The following is a 7,258-nucleotide window of genomic DNA, read 5'->3' on the forward strand; positions in this document are numbered from 1 at the left end:
CACACAAAACGCATACTTTCATGCGATTTTCTTTATGATCGCATTTGTGTTCTGGATGTACAATAGTCATTATTTCCTGACAGAAGAGTACATAAATACCAAAATAAATCTCATACAAGCTTTGAATTTATTTACTTATTATGCGGAGTACCGTTGGCCTAAGTTAGAGCATTTTTATTTCTTGCACAAGCGCAGTGCGACTTGCCTGCGCTACTTGCTTATAGCAACAAACCTTTAATAAAAAATTACTACCGTATTATATAGCATACAATATTGTATTCATACATACATATATTGCGATATTGAAAGTGTTTGTAATGAGAAAGTTCACGCTACAGAAAAAGGTAATTGTGGTGTTTTATCTAAGTTGTATACCGGTAGCGCCCAATAAATCTCGATCAATTATTCTTTCGGTAGGAAAAAATGAAAATGTTTCACATTGATTTGATCCGTTTTAGTGAGTTAAAAAAGGGGAACAGATTTGTATGAGATTTCTTTTCGTATAAATATGCTCTAATTATCGAGAAGTACGCCTTCCAAATATATCCTATCAGAAGTATATAAAATGTGGATATCTTTAAAACAGGAGCAGCTAGGATTTCAATTTAAGCGGATTCTTAACCTTAAGATATCAACAAATACAACCCTGCTTTCAGATTTTGTCGACATTTTTATGCAACCTATCTTCGCTTCCTGCCCACCGTGTAAGATAGTTGCCATAATTGACAATTGTCTTACGAAAGACTTTTGACTTTCGAAAGACAGTGGCGAGTTAAAAGACAGTTACCAGAATCGAACTGTAAGGCTGTATAGGTCTTTTATTGAAAGTAAAACCATATTACCATCTATTATTTCACTCAAATCTTGTACTTCGGCAAGAAATCTTAATAATGACTCCTTTTAGAGTTAAGGAATAATGCCGTCCAAGCCGCTTCTTGTAGTAAAAACCACAACACAAAAATTTGTTAGTTGGTAACTTGTGCTCGCGCTGCACACAGTGTGGCAAATATTGAAACTGCGCTACTGAGTCAAATTTGTTTAGAATTGAGTGTGAATGTACGACTCTTCAGTATCTCTCTCTTCAATATATGGGATCAAGGACATCTTTCCATCCTGCATTTAATGGTACTACACAACTTGAAAATGCTTATAAACGAACATACATATGTGTATATTGGAAGCGGCTGTTGGATAGCGGGGATGCATGAGATCTTTTAGTGGTATTCACAAAGGGAGCAAATGGCCTGGCAGTCCGGAAAAATAGCAAATCAGCTAAATTTGGTGAATACCACTATTGATAAGGCACATACATATACATATGTACAATGTAGCGAAATTTCAATTCGCCTGAGGAAGCTCGTGTACTTCTAGATAATACTGCTTTCGCTGCTTTCTGCTTGACTTAATTTGCTACACGCTGTGGTCCAACACAACGCAGTTATTTTCATCGAGTGCTTTCCAAAAGCATTACTAATCTTGGCTGCCATATCATAAAGATTAGATACCCAAATTTGATATGCCTGAGCGAATGCTGCACGCACGGAAATTTAACACTTACATACGTATTTATCAAAATCATATGATCGCTATTGTTAGAGGCCTTTCACCCATCAAATTACCAGCTTGCACCCACCGGGCGCGAACTCACCGCATTCTTCGACAAGATCAAATATTTTAGGCAAAAAAGACGCCAAATTATGCACTTTCAAATAAAAAACGTAATTTGTTTATATGTAAGTTGGTAAACAATAACAATGAGCGATAGCTTTGATAGAATGGATGCGCTAGATTGATCGATCTGTTTTTCATAAGAATTATCATATAACCGTTAATTGATTTTTCGGCTTTTTCTTATATAGATTATAGAACTCTTACTTGCATACATATATATATATATATATGCATGTGTTAATAACAAACTCTTGGTCAGGGGGTAAAGGAGCAAGAAGTAGCAGCGGCAAATATGCAATAAATAGACAAGTACTATTAATTTTTTTGTGCAAATATGCATTCGTTGCACATCAATAATGTTATTAACATGTACACATAGTAAATAGTAGTATGTATTGAAACGAATTTCTAATGTTCTTATACAGAGAAAAACCAATGTAGAAATTTGAAAAAAAGTTTGAAGTTATATGTATGTGCATATGTGTAGATTTCTTTGAACAAGAATCCAGTATTTTTTAAAACATAAGTAAATTTTGTTAACTACCTAATTAAAAATAATGAATGGGAGCTCTACCCGATCGGCCACGTCGTGATGACGCACTATGGTTCCTGAGCGTTAAAAAATTGAAAAAAAACGAAAACTTAACAACTATCTTTTCCATCATTTTCCAAAAAAAAAATTATCTAATAGCTTAAGCGCCTTAACTCAATACTTTCTTCTTCTTAAAAACATTAGAACAAGGTTATAAAACAGTTTGAAATTCCTCACCTTGTACAAAATATTACATTATTCTCTATGTAATATCCCTGCCGAAATTTGCGAAAACTTCTTAACACTTATAGTCACCGCATCCCTACTTTTTTTTTTGTTTTTGTAAGGCACTAATAATGGCGCATATTCATAGTCAAAATAAAGTCGGCACGAAAGTAAGTAGCAGCCTTTTGCTACAACACTGCAACTTCTGAGAGAGAGCTGAAATTTGTTTAGTGCGGGAAGTTATGTTAAAATGGTTTTTTAAGAATAAGTTGAAAGTTGAGAATTTGAGGGTGTTACAAAAATTTTTAACGCAGTTTCGTGAATTACTCGACCTGTACCAGGTCACTTAAAGAGTTCATGATCAGTGTTACATTGTGTAATAATAATACATAATATTTTGGCGCTTGATGTTGTTACATAAATGGATCTGCCTACAGTTTTACGCCACCTCCGAATAGAAAATGGACTTTGTGAGAAGCTTTTTCATGGCAGAAATACACTAAGAGGTTTGCCATTGCCTGGCGAAGGAAAAAACTATTTCTAGTTTAGAGGTTGCTCCGACCAGGGATCGCACCTAAGTTCTACGCGCGTCTAACCACTCAGCCACAGCATAGTTAATACTCATATGATTTATAAATATTTTCAATAGAAAAGGAAGGGATATCCCCGTGCAGTGAAAGAATTTGCTACAGACTTTTTGAATTGGTCAAGATTTTTCCGACTAAACTTTGGAATTAAAGACAGCTACATACGAAATGGGAGGTGCTTAAATTTAAACATGTACATACATGCATATATCTTTATTGGATTTTAAAAGCTGTTGTTTACATTTTGCATATTTACTTATCACTGTCATTTCCGTTACTACACCAATGTCATTATTATGCTCTATTTCATTATTATGCTCTATATTTCGTCTCGGATATCGGCAAATTTTCCGCGGTTTTCGGTTACGAGTTTTCTATGGACGCTCATGAGGCATAGTCCATAAAGCCTTTCTTCTCCTGTTGTGCTTCTGAGCCTGGTTTTTACTCTACGAAGTGTACTAACCGATCGCTTCACAGTCGCTGTTGTGCATGGAAAAGTGCTCAAAAGGGAAATACACTCATTTATCGCTGATATAAATTCGTTTTCTTCGTGACGCCAGACTGGAAATACCCCCCTAGAGTGGAACGTCAATCCGAACTAAAACTCCTTGTCTCTCCACCCCCCGGGTACTACTATTTCGTAGGGAGGCGGTTTTGAGCAGTAAGCTCTATCGTACGTTCCTGTCTTAGCGCAGTTCGTCGGTAGTTGCGCCTACGTGGCCTCACCGCTGTGAGTCATTTAACCCACCCGTTCCACCAACCCCTTTAAACACACACGCCACACATTAAAGTCGAGTATCAGGATCGTGCGTATGTATTGTTGTATGCAGTATGTATATTTGCATACATGTAAAAGCGTTGGGCATCACGCCTCTCACCTGGCGTATATAAATTTAATATGTTAGGTAGAAGTTACGCTATATATGTACGATCAAAAAGCTGTTATCAACTAGTATAAGTAGCGGGGAACTAAATTAAGGCTTGATGATGGAATTATCCAAGGGACGACGGCTTTCGAAAGATAAAATTCCAAATCCACCGACAAATTCATTTTTGTAGGTGATCAGTTCGATTAATGTGGTAGAAAAAACTTTAAATTTTGGCTTACTTTAAGTACAATTTTGAGCCTCTAAAGTGCTCTAGAAACTTTTGCAGATGCACATAACCTTCATTTTCGGAGTATAAAAATTCGACAAAAAATGAGCATTTTAAGTGAAAAAATTGTTGAAAAATTAGCTATTTTTTATTATCAAAATGCTCGAAAACCACTTGAATATTTTAATTTTTGTTTTCTTTACTAAATATTCAAGATGTTTCATTTCGTTTGGTAAATAGGAAGTATTGGTTTATACCTTGTAAGTATGTTTATTTGATTCAAATATATGGGCATAAATGATTTTTCATACAAAATCACTTCGTCACCATTTTGCCAACACTTGCTGGAAGTGTGAAAAGGGGACAAAAAGTATGTATGTGTATTTCGACGTTTGAGTAACAGATGGCGCGGCTTCGGACAAATATTTATAACCTAAACGCAACTTATGTACATACATACGTACATATGTATGTAGGTTGATTGCACCCTGCAGTACGGCGGAGCGACTACAGGACTGATCGGCTCTCTCTGCACTACCAGGAGTTACTAAAGTTCATAGCATAGGTCAAATAAATAACTTCAATATGAGTATCAATCAAAATTGCTTTGAAGAAACTTTATTTCCAAAATACATGTATGAGCGTTGCCACCTGATTTGAAAATGTAATTCAACTTGAATTAATGGAATTAGTTAATTTAGATATGTATCACAATACGGGAGCTAGATAAAAAAGGTTTTAGTTTGAAAATATTTTGAGCAGGGTGACCACCTGTTTCCAAACTTAAATTTGATCTACACGATAGCTTAACGGAATTACTACAATATGGATATCAATCAAAATAGCCTTGAAAGAACTTTATTTCTAAATTGCATGTAGGAGGATAATCAAGTTCAACTTAATTTAAGAAAATTTAATTTAAGAAAATTGAAAAATGTATCCCGACATGAGTGTCAGACGACAAAGGTTGTGATTGCCACCTGATTACAAAGTCTATTCTATTTGCATTTTCAAAAGATTTACCAAAATTCCTGCAGGGTATCGTTAGCCTTTTATATTGGATTCTTATCAAAAACACACATTCGTACACTCATACACACATACATATATTAAATTAAAGCAAGTGGCTATCTATGCATAAGATGTTCAAAATGTTTTCTTGTATTTGTATTTTATTTGCATATTTCTTCGTTAATCTTATACAGTGTTTTCATTTTTTTATGAACATATGTATTTGTTTTGGATTTTACTTCGTTCAGCAGCTCGTTCGCTTTTGTTTGTGTGTTTTTGAAGCAATATTGTAACGAGAGTTTTTAAGGCTTCACAGTATTATTGGAGCGTTCACAGCGATCACTGCTTAATCATAACAAAAGCTTGTACATTAATTGGGTTGTTCTTATTTAAGTAGTTAATATTTTTTATACAGAAAAAGACGAAAAGTGAAGATGCCAATTGTTCAAACTGGTGAGCAAAATATGTAGAAACACATTTTATATACATACATTATAATGTCGATACATTTTGCTGTTGTTTTATAAACTAATGGCAACAAAAATAAAACTTTAGTGAACGGCTTTGCGTGAAAAACATATGGTCACATGATCTGTTGCAAATTGAAAAAACGTTGCGTCCATTATTTAGAAAGCGACTTTTTTAGTTAGTATAGTCTTTCAATGGTTATTTATTGCATTTTGAGTGCGTATAATTAAAAAAAAAATAAACTATTTTATTTTAACTGTGCAATTTGGAAGTTAATTTATAGTATAACATGGCTTCCCTGTGCTCGACTCAGAAAAATGTGCACAAAAGTAAAACGTATATCAAAAATACAGATATCTCTTGTAATACACATTTGCAGACGATTTGAACTGTATTAAACATCTGAGCTAAGATCCACTAGGTTAACTTATAACTCTACCGAAGCTATTTTTAAGAAACGAAACTTTGAACGTTTTCTTAACAGCTTTTGCCTCTCGAAAGGCGATGTCATAAAAACTTTCCCATATAAACCATATGACGTCTGGGGTTGGCATAAAACAAAAAAAGGTCGGTTAATAACTTTCAAAGTGGGCAGTGCCAAAAATTTAGTTATTTTATTACTTACGTCTAATGTAGGGTAAAAATCTTATCACATCCCATAGCAGATAATAGCTATTAAACTTATGGTTGGCTATATTAAAGCTCGATAACATCTTCTTCCTTACATATTCTTCCTTCAAATGCTTAAGATCTGAAACTTTGTTTTTCGTGAGTCAGTTATTTATGTATATACATTAGACTGCATCACTCCCCATACAAAAAAAATCGGTACTGTTTTTCCATTGGAATTATAAAATCTATTATATTTTAAGACGTCCAACAAAAATATTACGGAAAAATATTAAGATTTAAGCGAGTTGGATCGATTTGAAAATACCTTCAAAAATTTAGCTTTCTATGAATAAAAATAGTTTCTTAAAAATTTACATAATAATATTTAAAAAAATTTCAACGGAATCGTAATAATGAGATTTTTGATGCTGTTTTTTAACATTTTTTCAAGATTGGTATAAGAAAAACTTGAATAACTGAACCTAAACTCCTCCGATTTAGACTTGTGAGGTGACTCGAATGAATTTTTTTGCACATAAATAAAAAAAGTTGGAAAATACCTTTGTACTGAGATCCCACNTCAACGGAATCGTAATAATGAGATTTTTGATGCTGTTTTTTAACATTTTTTCAAGATTGGTATAAGAAAAACTTGAATAACTGAACCTAAACTCCTCCGATTTAGACTTGTGAGGTGACTCGAATGAATTTTTTTGCACATAAATAAAAAAAGTTGGAAAATACCTTTGTACTGAGATCCCACAAGTCTAAATCAGAATATTTTTGGCCCAGTTATTTAAGTTTTTCGTAAATCAATCTTTGAAAAGAGTAAAAAAAAACAGCATCAAAAATCTTATTATTACGATTCCGTTGAAAAGATTTTAAAATATTTTTATGCAGATTTTTTAAGGCTAATCTGTTTTGTCATCTGAGGGGACTTTTTTGAAAAAGTTGTTTAAAAACCTATTTCTATTCATAAAATCCATTTTTGGAGGTATTTTCATACCTGTCCAGCTCGCTTAAATTTTAATATTTTTCCGAAATATTTTGGTGGACG

This window comes from Rhagoletis zephyria, unplaced genomic scaffold, assembly GCF_001687245.7.
Source record: "Rhagoletis zephyria isolate East Lansing unplaced genomic scaffold, Rhagoletis_zephyria_1.1 Rzeph_scaffold_13158, whole genome shotgun sequence".
Taxonomy (NCBI): Eukaryota; Metazoa; Arthropoda; class Insecta; order Diptera; family Tephritidae; genus Rhagoletis; species Rhagoletis zephyria.